Below are 18,060 nucleotides of genomic sequence, written 5' to 3'. Positions count from 1 at the left end.
CACTGAAAATGAACGGCAGATGCATGCGCCCCCTTTGTGCATCTGGCTTACGTGGGTCCTGGAGAGTTGAACCGGGATCCTTTGGCTTTGCAGGCAAACTCGTTGACCGCTAAACCATCTCTGCAGCCCCACATCTGTATTTTGATATTTCTGAGTTTGTTTAATTAATTCACTTACTTGCACTTGTCTATTCTTCCCCTGTCAGAGCAGAAAGGGGAGAAGGCCAGCTGACTCCTTGTGGCCACCTCTGCCCAGAAAGCCCCTGCCCGATTGAACACAGCCGTCCTCGCGTCTGGCACCAAGTTTCCTAACGGTGGCCGGTGGGAGTTCTCTGAGCTCCAGTGGACAGGGCCTCCCCTTGTGTTTTCTCTTCCACCAGCTACCTTGTCAAAGTTACGGGAGACTTTGTCAGTGTCAGAAATGAAGAGCAAAATTTCTAGTCACCATTCAGTAGAAGTTACAGCAAACCTATTCAGTGCCTGGTCTCTCTCTCTCTCTCTCTCTCTCTCTCTCTCTCTCTCTCTCTCTCTCTCCCCTTAATTTATTTGAGACAGAGAGAGGGAGAGGGAGAGGGAGAGAGTGAGAATGGGTGCACCAGGGCCTCCAGCCACGGCAAACGAACTCCAGACGCATGTGCCACCTTGTGCATCTGGCTTACATGGGTCCTGGGGAACTGAGCCTCGAACCGGGGTTCTTAGGCTTTACAAGCAAGTGCTTAGCTGCTAAGCCATCTCTCCAGCTCCCTTTTTGTTTCATCTCACTCTAGCCCGGGCTGACCTGGAATTCACTCTGTAGTCTCAGGGTGGCCTCGCACTCACAGCGATCCTCCTACCTCTGCCTCCCGGGTGCTGGGATTAAATGCGTGCGCCCCCATGCCCAGCTTGGTGGACCTATTTTCCCCGGGCCCTGCTAATTGCATAGCTGGCCGTGCAGGTTGGTGGGGCTGTCACGTCGGTTGGGAGGGATTGTGCAAAGTTGTCTGTCGGACCTGAGACCATCTGGCTTTATTCTCTGGGCGTCGGTGGTGGTGATGGATGCTGTGGAAGGTTCTGCGACAGGGTAATAAAGGGAGCTCTGCTGGGACTGGGGAAGCTGGCACCCCACCAAGGGCGGCTGAGGACATCGTGTCCGTTTGTCATGCACCGTGACGATCCCCAGGCCTGCCGAAGACAGTGTGCGTTGGGCACCGGGACTGGGAAGCAGAGAAGTTGTCGTGGGTGGCTTAGGTCCCTGGCTGGGCCAGAGAGCCCACACATCCGCCGGACTGCGGGAGAAAGCAGTCGCAAGCCGGCGGCTGGGCGGCAGATGTTTCGCAGGGGTAGGACGAGGCCCCTTTCCAGAAAGATCTGAAACCTCCGGAGAGGCAGCTAGCTTGTGGAGACATGCACAGCCGCTGCTCGGCCGCAGCGCACGACCTCAAGATCAAGGCTTTTGTCCGTGGAAGAGCCTCACTTAGGATAAATACTCATCCGAAAATAAACTTCCCGTTCTTCCTGTTTTCATAACTTGCCTGTTTCCTCTGAGTCTGAGGCTGGTCTCCAGTTCCGTGGGTTATTAATCTTCAGAGGATCAAGACCTCTATAGCACTATTTCCTGCCCATGTTTATCTGCCCAGCCCTAAATTATTTTCTCCAAATGATAAAGAGAACGTTTTTTCCATCCTGGCATGCGCGGCTTGGCCTTTGAGAGCGTTTTGATTGGGAATCCGAGGGAGGAAGGCTAAAGCAGATCAGATGAGACGCAGGTCATGGTTGGGGGTAACCTCCTGCAGGGGCCCTGGCTCGGGGTCCTGGGGGTGGACAAAAGGACAGCTAGGGAGGACCCAGCGCGAGAAAAGTTCAAGCCATCGAATACCACAGCTAAAGAGCTCAGCTAACTCTTTTGAAGAGCTTAGAGCATCTCTTATTCGACTGTCTTTGGTTCTTCCATATTCAAACTGTAAACAAGGGCCCTTGCCCCCACAGACAAGGCAGTTAAGAAGACTGCACAGAGGGCTGGAGGGATGGCTTAGCAGTTAAGGCACTTGGCTGCAAAGCCAAAGGACCCGGGTTCGGTTCCCCAGGACCCACGTTAGCCAGATGCACAGGGGGGGGGGCGCATGTGTCTGGGGTTCGTTTGCAGTGGCTGAGGGCCCTGGCATGCCCATTCTCTCCCTCTCTGCCCATTTCCCTCTCTCAAATAAATAAAAGTAAAATAGCTTTTTAAAAAGAAAAAGACCGCACAGAGAAAGAGAAAGGCACGTTGAGGCTTGGGCCAAGTTCGGAGCTGTGTTATGTAGGTGTGGGTACTTTGCTCATGTGCCCTGAACCACTGCTCCGAGAGCCTTCTCACTCGCCGACTCTCTGGGCTTACAGATCCCAAGCTAGCATGCCAGTGGGTATTTTTAAAATGCAAGCCTTCTTGTATGACTTGCAGAGAGGCCATGGCGACCGGCTGTGTGGGTGGCGGCCACAGTGGGACTTGGAGGGTGCCCAGCTGCCTTTGAGGCGTTCCGAAGTAGGGCTGCGATGCCACATTTTTCAGACACCAGCACCACACGGCACCGCCCCTCCTGCGTAGGGATCCAGGTGACTCCATTGGGAGCGGCTGCACCTGGGCACTGTCCAGTATCGTGGACACTTGTCATCCAGGCTCTGAGTCCTTAACAGCCAACGTGAACTGACAGGTACTGTCAATGCAAAATGTGATAGATTTTGAAGCCTTATTACAAAGGAAAAGAATGAGAATATCTGGTTAGTAATTATTTTATCTTTAAAAAAAAATTCATTTATTTGAGAGCCGGGCGTAGTGGCGCACGCCTTTAATCAGGGCACTCGGGAGGCAGAGGTAGGAGGATCACCACGTGTTCGAGGCCACCCGGAGACTACATAGTGAATTCCAGGTCAGCCTGGGCTAGAGTGAGACCCGACCTCGGAAAACCAAAAAAAAAAAAAAAAATTGTGTGTATGTGTGTATTTGAGAGAATGAGAAAGAGGCAGAGAGAGAGAGTGGCTTATGGGGTGTCAGGACTTCCTGCCACTACAAATGAATTCCAGAAGCATGTGCCTCTTACGTGGATACTGGGGAGTCGAACCCAGGCCTGCAGGCTTTGCAAGCAAGCACCTTTAGCTGCTGGGCCATCTCTCCAGCCCTGAAACAAAATATTTTAAATATACTGAGTATGTCAACTCCACCAATATAATTTGTTGTTGGGGTTTTTGTGCTTTTCTTTTCCTTTTTCATTTTTTTTAAGTTTATGTGTATGTATTTAAGGTGCATTTGTAGAGGGTCAGAGGACAGCTTTTGGCTTAGTCCTTGCCTGTCCTCAGAGAGAGAGAGAGAGAGAGAGAGAGAGAGAGAGAGAGAGAGAGATTTGGTGTACCAGGGCCTCAGCCATTGCAGCACCAGATGCTTGTGCCACCTAGTGGGCACATGTGACCTTGCGCCTGCCTCACCTTTTGTGTGTCTGGTTTACGTGGGATCTGGAGAGGGATTGAATGTGGGTCCTTAGGCTTTGCAGGCAGACGGCTTAACCGCTAAGCCATCTCTCCAGCCCACGTTTTGGCTTTTTATGTTAGGTGTGAAGATTGAACTCAGGTGGCTCATCTTGAGCAAGTGCTTTATACACTTTATCGTCTCTCTAGCCCTGGTTGTTGTTGTTGTTTTTTAAAGACAGAGTCTGTCGTAGCTCAGGCTAGCCTCACACTTGCTAGGTAGCAGAGAATTACCTTGATCCTCCTTCCTCTACCTCCTACGTGCTGGGGTTGCTGACATGTGCCACCCAGTTTGGAGCGGTGCTGGGGAATGGACTCAAGGCCTTTTGCACGCTGGTCAAGCACTGTATCAATTCTGCTGCATCCCCAGCCTCAGCACAAATAGCTTTGTCTGTCTTTTCTGCTGTGACCGTTAAAAACATTCCTAATTGTTTGTGGGGATGTCATTCTGTTCCTGGCTGACGGTGCTGCTAGTTTGCCATCAAATGAGTTCACAGGGAACACAATCCCAAGGGCTCCTCTCCCTGGTGGCCTGGCTGAGCAGGGACCCAGCCCCAACCATAGACTGCCTAGGGCTGTGTCCTTCCTGCAGAAAGTTAATCACTTTAGCAGCAGTAGTAATTTCTAAAAATCTTGCAATTTTCTAAATTGCTTAAAAAAATTGCAGAAAGCACCCCTCCTGCCTTTTTTTTTTTAATTCCCCTAGCCTGCCTTGCTGACAGCTTCCTTCCTAGAAGTCCTTGTTTTTTCTTCCCCCTCCTTCCAGATTCAGCACTCTCCTGTTCTCTGGCCACAGGTCAGATTCCAAAGGTTTGTTGCCTTTTAACTCATTCTCTGCTAGCAGGTGTCCCTGTGACTAACTGCTCTTCTAGGACCGTCAAGCTGCCATTTCACAGCAAGTGCCGCCTCTCTCCCTGGCACAAGGAGAAGGGTTTCTCATTGACCCAGAGGTCCAAGAGGAGCCTGTTGAACTGAATGATTGTCATTTGCAGGAGGGTATTTTCTTTAAAAAAAAAAAAAAGAGAGAGAGAGAGAGAGAGTGAATGGGTGCATCATGGCCTCCAGCCACTACAAACTCCAGATGGATGTGCCACCTTGTACATCTGGTGTTATGTGGGGACCGGGGGATCGAACCCCGATACTTAGGCTTTGCAGGCTAACACCTTAACCGCTGAGCCATCTGGGTAGCCCTGCAGGAGGGTATTTTCACAGTGAGGTCCTTTCTGGGTACTGGCTTTGTCGTCATCCAATGCAGCAGTCTCGAACCTTTGTTGAAACAACCAGCACGGGCGTGGACATGTGCTGTGAATAGGTGACACGTCTGTGGCGGTTAGGTTCCATCATCAAAGTGACTACATCAGGAGCCAAGTAAAGGACAAGACATGTCTCTTGGTCCCATCAGTGAGAGTAATGCCAGGAAGGAATGATGGAGGAAGACCTTCCTCCTGCTGGGGCGGCCCTTCTGACGACAGCGGACTTCTGTATGAAGCAGATCCCAGAGAGCACAGTGCTTTTTTTTTCTTTTTTTTTTTTTTGAACCTGGATCCATTGGCTTTGCAGGCAAGCACCTTAACTGCTAAGCCAACTCTCAGCCCTTCCATTACTATTTTATTTTTATTTTTTTAAATTTTTTTGTTTATTCTTATTTGTTTATTTGAAAGTGACAGAGAGAAAGAGGCAGAAAGAGAAAGAGAGAGAGAATGGGCACGCCAGGGCTTCCAGCCTCTGCAAACGAACTCCAGACGCGTGCGTCCCCTTGTGCATCTGGCTGACGTGGGACCTGGGGAACCGAGCCTCGAACCGGGGTCCTTAGGCTTCACAGGCAAGCGCTTAACCGCTAAGCCATCTCTACAGCCCACGGTGCTTCTTGCCTGGCTGCCCAGGCTCTTGCTGGTGCGTGCCATCTGCTCTTTCGCCGCCATTCTTCAGAGACACTGGAACCTAGCTCCCTCAGCCTTCCCCCGTAGACCGAAGAGCAGCAGCTCTCCAAGAATCCTCCAGGTCTTTGGAGCCAGATCAAACACCAAATTGAGGCATCTGGCCTTGTGGACTGAAGAGATACTGACTTCTGTGACTCCCCAACCCATATCTTGTAAATTTAATAAATCCCCTTTAAACCTTGGCTCATACAGTGTCTTACAGATGCACAACGTGGCACATGCATCTGGAATTCATTTGCAGCGGCTGGAGGCCCTGGTATGCCCATTCTCTCTTTCTCAGCCAGCTGTGGTAGCTCTCGCCTTTAATCCCAACACCCGGGAGGCTGAGGTAGGAGGATCTCTGTGAGTTCAAAGCCACCCTGAGGCTACATAATGAATTCCAGGTCAGCCTCGGCTACAGTGAGACCCTACCTCAAAAAAATAAACAAAAAACAAAACAAAACAGTGTGTGTCCCAAAGAGCATTCAGGACTTTAAAGTTGGGTGAGGTTGGGAGCAGGGGTGCACACCGGAGCCCCAGTTACCCGGGAGGCTGAGGCAGGAGGATTGCTTGAGCCCACGAGTTTGTGACCAGCCTGTCTCAAAAAAACAACAAAGGCAGCTAAGCTTTTGAAAGGGCCGTGTGTGACTCAGGGATAGATCCCTGGTCTGGCATGCACAAGGCTTTGGGTTTGATCCCCAGAACCTCAAAAATGTAAATGAAAAACAGAGATGTGTGTGTGCAAGAGAGAAGGATGGGTCCTCTGGTGTAACGTCACGGACCAGGCAGCTCAGCGGCAGCACCAGCTGGGACACACCTTGGGTGGAGGCCCCGCGCCTGTCCCCATGGGAAACCAAGAGGGCAAGTTCAAGGGTCGGGTCACACCTTCAGGTTCAGACAGGGTAAGCACCTTTGGTTTCTTTCCTGTACGAGGATCGTGGTGCCTCCTTCAGCCCGTCCTTGGAGGGAATGGCTGCGAGGGCGCTTGATGGGGTCATATCCCAGCTTCCCTGTGGTGGCAGTTACAAACATGGCACCCAGGGTCAGCACATATACTAAAGTTGGAACGATACAGAGAAGATTAGCATGGCCCCTGCGCAAGGATGGCACACTAATTTGTGAAGCATTCCATGTTTTTAAAAAAAAAGCCAAAGAGAGAGAGAAAGAGCGAGAATGATGGGCATCTCTAGGTCACTGCAAACAAACTCCCGATGCATGCACCACCATGTGCGCCTGGCTTACATGGGACCTGGAGAATCAAACCTGGGTCCTTAGGCCAGCGCCCTAACCGCTAAGCCATTCTCCCTAGTGCTTGTCCTGTTTCTGGTGACTCACCCCAAGACGAGTGATCTGTTTCTGAAGACTGTTTCTGGTACGATACGGCTCGTGAGCAGCTTTGGGTGCGATTCTGGCCGAAGGAAATGAAACAGCAAAGTAAGTTGCCCTGGGTGCTGCCTGTGGAGTCATTGTGATCATTATGGTAGTTTTTGCTGTAGGACGCCAGATGTGTTCATTGGTCACCCCCTGGCCACTTTCTATGTCCTTTTCTAATAGTCCAGCCCTACAGGCACGTTTGAGCTCTCCATCCTAGGTTTCGGAAGTCAGGCGTGGTCGTGGCTGGCTCTGAGCCTGCCTTCTATAGACGTGGAGAAATTGGTCTTGGGGGACTTGGCTCCCAGCTCAGCCAGAAAGCCAGTACCCCGAACACTATAGTCATTCCCTCCTCCTTGCTAATCCAGCCCTCGGCTTCTCCCAGGATTTTCCAGAGTGGACTGCCCATGCTGTGAATATATGCAGTTTCCTTCCCCATCTCCCCCATCAGCTGCTCTGGGTAACACAGTGTGCTGTGCCGAAGAAATCCAGACTCCCTCGAGAGTTACGTCTTACCAGTTCAGCCCTGTTTTCCTCCACGTGGGCCAGGAACGGAATTCATAGGTGTGACAAACTCCACATAGCACCCCACAACATCGGGTGGATTTGGGTTCCTTTTGTCTTTTCCTAAGAAAGCCCAAGCTGAAGGGCTGGGGGTGACTTAGGCACTTGCATACAAAGCCTAAGGACCCAGGTTCGACTCCCCAGACCCCATGTAAGCCAGATGCACGTGGTGGTGCATTGCCTCTGGAGGTGTTCGCAGTGTCTGGTGGCCCTGATGCACCCACTCTCTTTCTCTCTCATTAATAATAATAATAATAATAATTTTTTAATAGAATATTAAAAAAAAAATCCCAAGCTGAACCCACAGCCCTAGCTCTGGAAGGTATTCACATCCTAGTCTCTGTTCAGGATAATGACCCGGATGCATTTCATTACCTCCCGTCTTCTGACAAGGGCCAAGCCCACGGGCTGCAGATGAGCCGCAAAGGAACCTGCTTCCATTCCTCATGCCAGCCAGATAGACTTTAGGTCAACATTGCTGGGTACTGACTAGGCCTGGGGTAGTTTGTCACTTTGTCACTATCTCTGCTCTCAGTAGCTAACAGAAATCTACACCCCCACCCTGCCCCTTGGCCAGTCCTAGTCATTCCCTTTTTTTTTTTTTTTTTTGGTTTTTCGAGGCAGGGTCTCACTCTAGTCCAGGCTGATCTGGAATTCACTATGGAGTCTCAGGGTGGCCTTGAACTCATGACGATCCTCCTACTTCTGCCTCCCGAGTGCTGGGATTAGAAGCATGGACCACCACGCCCAGACCCCAGTCATTCCTTTGAGTGTTTAACACGGACGTTTCTCTGTTGACTTCTCAAATTCTCAAATACATTCATATCTGGCTTAATTTGCAAAGCCTGCCAGTCTGGCTTTAGTTCTCTAGTACCCACATAAAGCCAGATCTATCTGTCTGTCTGTCTCTCTGTTCCATAATTTTGTTTTTGGTTTTGTTTTTTTAAGGTAGGGTCTTATTCTAGCTCAGGCTGACCTGGAATTCACTATGTAGTCTCAGGGTGGCCTTGAACTCACGGCGATCCTCCTACCTCTGCCTCCCGAGTGCTGGGATTAAAGGCGTGCGCCACCACATCCGGCCTATAAATATTTTTTTAAAATAAAAAAAAGATGTTGATATCTTTTTTAATTTTTCATTTATTTTAGAGAGAGAGAGAGAATGAACACTCTAGGGCCTCCAGCTAGTCCAAATGAACTCCAGATGCATGTGCCACCTTGCACATCTGCCTTACATGGGTCCTGGGGGATCGAACCTGGTGGGTTCTCTGACTTTGTAGGCAGTGCCTTATCCACTAAGCTGTCTCTCTAGCCCTGATATCTTTTTAATAAGGCAACAAGTGACCACCAGAAGAAAGACCCTGTGTTGGTCCAAGTACACCACAGATTTCATTTCTACCAAAACAGCTGGCCAGGACGATTTTTTCCCCCTCAAGAAAATGTCACTGAAGGCAGTTGGAATGGTTTCTTTTGTTCAAATTTCCCCTCCCAGAGTCCCTTTCCCTGAATTTACCCGTTAGTGCTATGGAGCCATCTCCCCCGCAAATAAACAAGCTTCCCAGCCAAAGGAAATAGGCCACGTGATTGGATGCAGAGCTGTCTGGGGACCCGCTTTCTCTTTTTAAATATTTATTTATTTATTTATTTATTTATTTGGGAACCCGCTTTTGAGGTGAGCCTTCCGTTGCTCTGGGTTGGCCTCTGTCTCCTAATGGGGCTCTTGTCAGCAGGGACTGTGCTGTGCATCCCTAATTTTCTGAGACCCTGGTGGCTTTATCAACACCGCATGTGGCCATCGAGCCTTTGTGAGGGCTCCCTTCGTTTCTGTGGTTCGGTTTCCTGAGTGCCTCTCTCAGATCATCTTTCACCTCTTGCTCTGCCCTCTGGAGACGCGTGTGGTTTCCATGTAACGTGCAGATGTGCTGGGGGAGGAGCGTGGTTGCATCCGCACCCTGCAGCTGGCCCATGCACTCCCGGGTGGGGAGGGGGCTCTGTCTGAGCAGACAGGTCCAGACAAGGAGGAGGCAGAAAAATAACAAAAAGCAAGGGACCTTAGGCTCCCATCCTCCGCTCCCCACTCTGTCTTGAGCTGGCTGTGTTTGGCACTGTAGGAAAACTGGAGTCCTGGGCTGGAACGATGCTTAGCTATTAAGGCGCTTGCCTGCCAAGCCAAAGGGCCCAGGTTAGATTCCCCAGGACCCACATTAGCCAGATGCACAAGGGGGCGCACGCATCTGGAGTTCTTTTGCAATGGGTGGAGGCCCTGGTACACCCATTCTCCCTCTCTCTCTCTCCCTCCCTCTTTCTCTGTCAAATAAATAAAATAAAAAGAAAACTGAAAACTCATGAGGTTCAAATCATCACAAATAATACATAATTGATTCCAATTGGGATGGTTAGCAGAGTAAGGGATCAGAATTTTTGTAAAGGCGTAGAGAAGTTCTTATCTCTACTTCTCTCAAAGGTTGTGACCAAAGGGCGTGAAACTTGAATCTCAGCTTTTGGGACCATATGGCTTCGGTCACACCTGCTCAGCTCTTCCCTTGTAGCTACTGCAGACAGTGTGAACAGATGAGTGTGACGGCCACAGCTTTCCCACCCGAGAGTGCAGATTCATGAAGTCTACAAACACCTTCCTCGTTGCTTGTGGAGACTGAAGAGTTTGCTATGGCTAGCCGGGGCCAAGTACTTGATGGAAGTGGCTGCATTTTTATCATTTAAAACCATTTTGTGGGGCTGGAGAGATGGATTAGTGGTTAAGGCACTTGCCTGTGAAGCCCAAGGACCCAGGTTTGATTCTCCAGCTCCCTCATAAGCCAGATGCTCATGATGGCACATGTGTCTGGGTTCGTTTGCAGTGGCTGGAGGCCCTGGCATGCCCATGCTCTCTCTAAAAATAAACAAATAGTAAACTATTTTGTGTGTTGACAAGGAAAGTTCATTTTTGTCTTCAGATCTGCATTTATCCCCTAAGTCAGGTAACATGCCTGGCTTATGTCTTTAACATTTTTATGCAGATAGTCTGTTATGAACTGTGATCTCAGATTGTAATAAGGTGAACAATGGTTTAATCCCAGCTACACTTTAAGCAAAGCAAACCTTTTTGTCACCTTCTCCTTCTCCTCCTCCTCCTCCTCCTCCTCCTCCTCCTCCTCCTCCTTCTTCTTCATGTGAGTACTGGGGCTCTGGATTCAGGCCCTCATGCCTATATAACAGTACTGTATCCAGGGAGTCATTTCCCAGCCCTGCCAAATGTATCTTATTTATTTATTTTGGGATTTTCAAGGCAGGGTCACATTCTAGCCAAGGCCGACCTGGAACTCACTCAGCCCAGGCTGTCCTTAAATGCATGGTGATCCTCTTACCTCAGCATCAGAGCTGAAATTAAAGGTTTATGTCTCCATGCCTGGCTCCCAAAGGTAGTTTTTCTACAGAGTTTCTTCCTAAATGAATATATATGTTTGGGCTGAAGAGATGGCTCAGCAGTTACGGCACTTGCCTGCAGAGTCTGATGACCTGGGTTTGATTCCCCAGTGCCCACATAAAGCCAGATGCACAAAGTGGTGTATGCATCTAGAGGTCATTTGCAACAGCTAGAGTCTTTGGCACACCTACATTCATTCATTCACTCTTCTTGCAACTAACTAAATAACTATATATTTTTAAATTTTTTTATTAATAACTTCTGTAATTATAGACAATAACCCATTCTTCCTGTTGCCCCAGTGCAGGTCAGCTGGACCAATCTCAAAGGTTGTAATCTCTCAAACAATTGCAGGTGAATGGGCAGCAGTTTAGGCCCAAAGATTTCATTTTTTATGTGCCATATCCCTCTGCTCACACCTGTCCATTTCTATGCAATGCAACCCTGCACAAGTTTTCAGGACATGGGCATAACAGCAAGCCTCTCACACAAACTGCTTCTAGCCCAGTCCAGGCAAAGCTCTTTTTCACCCTCACAAGCCAAACCTCACAGTCCATAGTTCTTACTGCATTCAGGTCTTTCAACTCTGACCAGAATATTCCATCAGGCTGTACTTACAGCACTGCAAGGCATCTCTTAGGCCAAGGTTTCAAATCCTTCCACATTCCTCTTGAAAATCAGCTCCAAAGGCCAAAGACACACAGTCAGGTGTGTAGCAGCAACCCCACTCCTCTGGTACCAACATTACTGTTGCAGTCAGGTTCGCATTGCTGGCAGAAGTCACTCAACTAAGAGCAGCTTGTGAGGAAAAAAAGGGTTTATTTTGCCTTACAGACTCTGGGGGAACGCTCCATGATAGCAAGAGAGAGAATGGGCATGCCGGGGTCTCTAGCCACTCCAAACAAACTCCAGACACATGTGCTACCTTATACATCTGGCTTACGTGGGAATTGAACCTTGGTCCTTAGGTTTCGCAGGCAACAGTGCCTTAACCGTTAAGGCATCTCTCTAGCCATAGTCTGTATTTTGATGTCATCATTTTTTTAAATTTTTTGTTTATATTATTTATTTATTTGAGTGCAACAGACAGAGAGAGAAAGAGAGAGAGAGAGAATGGGTGCACCAGGACCTCCAGCCACTGCAAACGAACTCCAGACGCGTGCGCCCCCTTGTGCATCTGGTTGACGCAGGTCCTGGAGAATCGAGCCTCGAACCAGGGTCCTTAGGCTTCAGAGGCAAGCACTTAGCCACTAAGCCATCTCTCCAGCGCTAGTCTCTACTTTGATGTCATCATTTTTTGCCCTTCTATTAAGCAGGTCTTGTGTAGGTAGCATCAGCCACTGTGAGGTCATGACTATCAAGGATACTTTGTGTCTGGAGTACAGTATTATATGCAGTCCTCCCCTTCTCTTGGCCCTTCTTTTAAGTTCTTTTTTTTTTTAAAAAAAATATATATATTTAATTTATTTATTTGCAAGCAGAGTGAAACAGAAAGAGAGAATAAGTATGCATGCGCTGCTCTGACCATCTGGCTCACGTGGGTACTGGGGAATTGAACTCATTAGGCTTGGCAGGCAAGTGACTTAACTGCTGAGCTATCTTTCCAGCCCTGGCTCTTCTCTTTTCTTTTCTTTCTTTCTTTGTGGGTTTTTTTTTTTTTTTTTTTTTTTTTTTTTTGAGGTAGAGTTTCATTCCAGTCCAGGCTAAAATTCACTATGTAGTTTCAGGATGGCCTCAAACTCATGGTGATCCTCCTACCTCTGCCTCCCATGTGCTGGGATGAAAGGTGTGCACTACCACACCTGGCTTCTGGATCATTTTATAAAAGAATATTTATTATTTGAGAGAGAGAGAGAGAGAGAGAGAGAGAGAGAGAGAGAGAGAGAGAATGCTTATGACAGGGCCTCCTGCACTCCAAACAAACTCCCAATGCATTTGCCACTTTGTGCATCTGGCTTTACCTGGGTATTGGGGAATTGAACCCAGGCCTTCAGGCTTTATATATGCAAGTGCCTTTAACCTCTGAGCCATGTGTCTAGCCCATGGGGCTCTTACATTCTTTCCACCACCTCTTCCACAATGGTACCTGAGCCTTGGAGGGTGTGATAGTGACGTCTCAGTACTAAACACTCCTCCATCACTTCTCAGCACCTTGACCATTTTTGAGTCAGCCCAGTGGTCAACACCATCTGAAGAGAAGCTTCTCTAACCAAAAGCGAGAGTAATGTTACTATATGGGGATAAACACAAGTGTTGAGAGGGCAGTTTGATGGGCTAACATGTCCACTTAGCCAGACAGTGGTGGCAGTTTCCCACTTAGGGCTTATGGTCTCCTCTGCTTGTGACTGGGTTTCTCAGTACCCGGCATGAATTCCCTCCCACGGAGCAGACCTCAGCAGCAGGGTGTTTAGTTTTTGTTTTTTTCTTCTTTTTCGAGGTAGGCTCTCACTCTGGCCCAGGCTGACCTGGAATTCACTGTGTAGTCTCAGGGTGGCCTCGAACTCTCGCTGTTCCTCCTGCCTCTGCTGTTGTTAGTTTTTGTTTAAACCTGGCCGCTTGCCCCCTACTGCTGGAAGCTAAGGGGTTCTCTTCTGGTATAAGGCCCCACAGACTGCCCGGAGAGAAAACGAAGTGAGTCTTAGCGTGGAGCCCCTCTGGCTTGTCTCCCTGGAGCGTCTCACGCTCAGGCCCGTTCACCTTGATATCTCTCATATCACACGTTCGAGTCACCTGTTCACTGCCAGTTTCCTACCCAAGCACTTGTCCAGCTGCCGTTTCTGCCCTTGAACTTCTGCCATGCATGTCCTGGGACCCGGCACCAGCCCAAATTACAAAAGCATGGACAGCATTTTGTCAGTTTGAACCCAACACATCGCTGAAATTACAACTGCACCCAAACTTTGCAAAACTGAGTGAAGATACCCAAACCGGTCTCTTCCCCTCTTCTGGGTGTGCTCCGCCAGCCCACACTATCACCGTGAAACGCAGCGCTATGACTTCAACATTAAGAACTAAGAAATAGGGCTGGAGAGGTGGTTTAGCAGTTAAGCACTTGCCTGTGAAGCCTAAGGACCCCGGTTCGAGGCTCGGTTCCCCAGGTCCCACATTAGCCAGATGCACAAGGGGGCGCACGCGTCTGGAGTTCGTTTGCAGAGGCTGGAAGCCCTGGCGCGCCCATTCTCTCTCTCTCCCTCTGTCTCTCTGTGTCTGTTGCTCTCAAATAAATAAAGTTTAAAAAAATTAAAAAAAAAAAAAAAGAACTAAGAAATAGCCGGGCGTGGTGGCACACGCCTTTAATCCCAGCACTCGGGAGGCAGAGGTAGGAGGATCGCCATAAATTCGAGGCCACCCTGAGACTCCATAGTGAATTCCAGGTCAGCCTGGGCTAGAGTGAGAACCTACCTCGAAAAACAAAAAATAAAAAACAAAAAACAAAACAAAAAAAAAAAAGAACTAAGAAATGTCTGTGACCATTATACTCAGAGGAAATTACTCAACTTGGCCACTTAAGAAGGGAGCCACTTGGAGTGCCTACCCCGTTAATGACAAGTGTCTGAGCAATCTCTCTGTTAACCCACAGCTACTCGTGACATCCGGGCTGACCCTTGTATTCGTGTGACAGATGGCATCTCTTTCTTCAGTCAGGATTTCTATTGCTGTCTGTTATTACCATTTTGGTAAAGCACAAAAGCCCTAATTTAGTTCTTTTGGACCAATACAGTGGGGTGGGGCAATTTATTCATATGTGACTTTTAAAAAATAAAACTCACTGTATTTCTAATTTTCACTTTAAAAATGTTGCTTTAGAGCCGGGCATGGTGGCTCACGCCTTTAATCCCGGCACTCGGGAGGCAGAGGTAGGAGGATCGCCGTGAGTTCGAGGCCACCCTGAGACTACATAGTGAATTCCAGGTCAGCCTGAGCCAGAGTGAGACCCTACCTCGAAAAACCAAAAAAAAAAAAAAAAAAAAAAATGTTGCTTTATTAAGCTTTAGTCAAAAGAAAATCACACATTGGACCTCCCATATATCCCATATATGGATTTTTTTTTGTTCCCTCCTCCCCCGCCCCCCGAGGTAAGGTCTCGCTGTCCGACACAGGCTGAACTGGAATTCACTATGTAGTCTCGGTGACCTGGAACTCAGAGATGGATTTTCTTTTTCAACTATGAAACCAGACCTTTTCCTTCTCCAGTTGATTTTATTAAGTAACCCTTTTTGAGCATGAAGTGAGCCAAACAAACACTGCCACCTTACAGAGGCTTTTGTCGGTGTAAGGGACTATGGACATGACTTATGTAACCTCTCCTGGAGCATTTCCAAAGCCATAAAAGGAAGCTGGGAAGGGTCACCTCTCTTCCATAGTGTTTACATTGAGCTCTTGAGCAAGGCTTGTGTGTTTAAGCATAAGGAAACACCGGCCAGTCTCGGAGAGAAGGGTGACCAGGCATTGATTCAAGGGGCAGCCGTTGCAGTGACCATGGACCCATGGCTCACGCCTTCCCGCTCAAGTTCAGCCACCCCCGGTCAGCGTGTCCCGCTGGGGTGGTGCTGGCCCCGTCTCCTGCCCCTCTCCTCCACGCCGTTTCCAGTGCAAGTCAGATCATTGGGACCGGAGAAAGAAAAACACTCTCTCTCTCTCTCTGTGTGAACTTTTTTTGTTTTTGTTTTTCTAGGTAGGGTCTCACCCTAGCTCAGGCTGACCTGGATTTCACTCTGTAGTCTCAGGGTGGCCTCAAACTCATACGATCCTCCTACCTCTGCCTCCCGAGTGCTGGGATTAAAGGCATGTGCCACCACGCCTGACTCTGATTCTCCTTTTTGTTTTTTAAATATTTTATTTTTATTTATTAATTTATTTGAAAGAGAGAGAGAGAGAGAGAATGGGCGCACCAGGGCTTCCAGCCACTGCAAACGAATGTGCCACCTTGTGCCTCTGGCTTATGTGGGTCCTGGGGAATTGAACCTGGGTCCTTTGTCTTTACAGGCAAGTGCCTTAACTACTAAACCATCTCTCCAGCCCCCAAATTATTTTTCAATTAATTCATCTGAGAGAGAGCATAATTGTACATCCCAGGGCTACGTTCATGGTCCTCCTCCTGCCTCAACTTCCTGAGACCTAAGATCACAGACATACCACTATGCCCAGCTCCAAATTTATCTTGGCATGAAGGTTTTTTTCACGATAAACTTACAACACAAGAAGCAAGCTGGGGATGGTGGCCCATGCCTCTAATTCCAGCACTGAGCCGGGTGAGGCAGAAGGATCACGAATTCAAAGCCAGCCTGGACTATACAGCAAGAACCCATCTCAAAAGCAAACAGTAGGGCTGGAGAGATGACTTAGCGGTTACGCGCTTGCCTGTGAAGCTAGTTAAAGACCCTGGTTCAAGGTTTGATTCCCCAGGACCCACATTAGCCAGATGCACAAGGGGGCGCACACATCTGGAGTTCATTTACAGTGGCTGGAGGCCCTGGCGCGCCCATTCTCTATCTCTCTCTCTGTCGCTCTTAAATAAATTAATTAATTAATTTTAAAACAATACCAGAATCAGCAAACTCCCCTACTTTACCTGATCTAACTGAGAACTTGAGAGAGAAGGATTCTTGTTCTCAAGTCGGAGCAAAGTTAATGTGGCTTGGGAGGGTCTGATCAGCTCACACTGAGGCTCTACAGAGCTGAGTTCGGTGGGCATTTTGGACTTTGGTCGATGATTGATAATCGTAATTTACAGGGATTTTTTTTTTTTTTGCAGGGGGGGTGGGATTTAAAAAACCAACCATGGGCTGGAGAGATGGCTTAGCGGTTAAGCGCTTGCCTGTGAAGCCTAAGGACCCCGGTTCGAGGCTCGGTTCCCCAGGTCCAACATTAGCCAGATGCACAAGGGGGCGCACGCGTCTGGAGTTCGATTGCAGAGGCTGGAAGCCCTGGCGCACCCATTCTCTCTCTCACCCTCTATCTGTCTTTCTCTCTGTGTCTGTCGCTCTCGAATAAAAAAATTAAAAACCAACCAACCAAACAGTATTTTAATTGGCAAAAGCATCTGTCAGCGGCCAGGCTTCCAGTTTCCACTTTTGAGAAGCAGGATATGCTGAATATGAGCACTGACACAACAGGCCTGTAAAATGCGGACTCTCACCCGCCGGTGACTCATCCGGTACAGTGCGGTGTATTTGTCAAGGAGACTGAATCATACATGGGGGAAACTACTTCGTGAGCAGCCAGCTGATTCTCGGGTCAGCCAGAAATGATCCATTTTTCTCGGCAGCGGAGTAGTAGCAATGATTCGGGACCCACCATGTAGAGGAAATGGCATCGCCCGGCAGGTATGAGCCGTTCACATGAACTTTAATTTCTCCTGGTTCCTCTCGTGTTTAACCTTTCCAGTGTTTGCTTAAACATGTTCCTAAGGAAGAAGAAAAAAATAATTCTAATTATAAGGAACCACATAAGAGTGTATGTGTGTGTGGGTGTGTGTACACACGCACGTGTGGGCGCACACCCACGTACAAGGATAGGTAACCACTGATCTGTTAGGGCACATGTGGCACTCACTTTTCCCTCCCGTCTAAAATCTTAGAGATTCAAAGCAAAATGGCTTTGACTCTTCCCTTTTATATTAATAAGTCTGAAAGATGCTGCCTAGGAAACAGCTTGCGAGGGGGAGACACCCTCTAGGTAGGTAGCTGTGAGCTTTAAGAAAACAAAAATGAAGAAGCAGGAATCCAAGTGAAGGAGGGTGTCTGACATTAACTGTTGTGTTACGTTGGCTGTTGGCATTGTTCTTTTTTTCCGTAACACCCCCGCCCCCAAGATGCATGGCTTCTGTAAGCTTTAGTCCCCTTCTCCGTTAATATGCTGAATTCTTTCGCATATCACAACTTGCTCAGAGTGAATTTGTGCATGAACTTTTCCAAGGAGGGAGAGAGGGTAATGGGGATATATGTGGTGGCAACCTTTAATTACAGCTTTCACATGATCGGAGGGCTCATTCCGCAGAACTGGGAGGCTGTGTCTGCCTGACTGACCTTCTCTTTCTTCACTCACTAAATTTAAACAATGCCTGGCTAGTTAAGACACAGATCTTGTTTATTTGAGTGCATTAAACATTCCTATGTGTGTTGACAGACTATTTCACTGTCTCCTTATATTTTTAAGAGACACTTCTTAAGTCCGCCTTATTAGGGACAGATGCTATAGTTAGTTTATAGCAGTACTATTTTTGGGTTTTTTTGGTTTGTCTGTCTAAAAGGCCCACAGATTTTCCCAAGGTCTAGCATGGCTGGAGCAGTCCCATCTGCTGGAGGTGGCT

General features: G+C 48.4%; 1 protein-coding gene and 1 non-coding gene across 2 annotated transcripts in view; both read left to right on the top strand.

Moving 5' to 3' along the window:
• Spred2 (sprouty related EVH1 domain containing 2) overlaps nucleotides 1–18,060 on the top strand; it is a 90,704-nt gene that overhangs the window by 35,382 nt on the left and 37,262 nt on the right. The window lies entirely within an intron of this gene.
• On the top strand, nucleotides 6,426–6,530 carry LOC123455936. Its single transcript, XR_006634233.1, has one exon. It is a non-coding gene; the product is annotated as a U6 spliceosomal RNA (small nuclear RNA).

Source organism: Jaculus jaculus, chromosome 18, assembly GCF_020740685.1.
Source record: "Jaculus jaculus isolate mJacJac1 chromosome 18, mJacJac1.mat.Y.cur, whole genome shotgun sequence".
NCBI classification, from domain to species: domain Eukaryota; kingdom Metazoa; phylum Chordata; class Mammalia; order Rodentia; family Dipodidae; genus Jaculus; species Jaculus jaculus.
The sequence above is the reverse complement of the archived record's forward strand: the minus strand, read 5'-3'. Positions and strand labels throughout refer to the sequence as shown.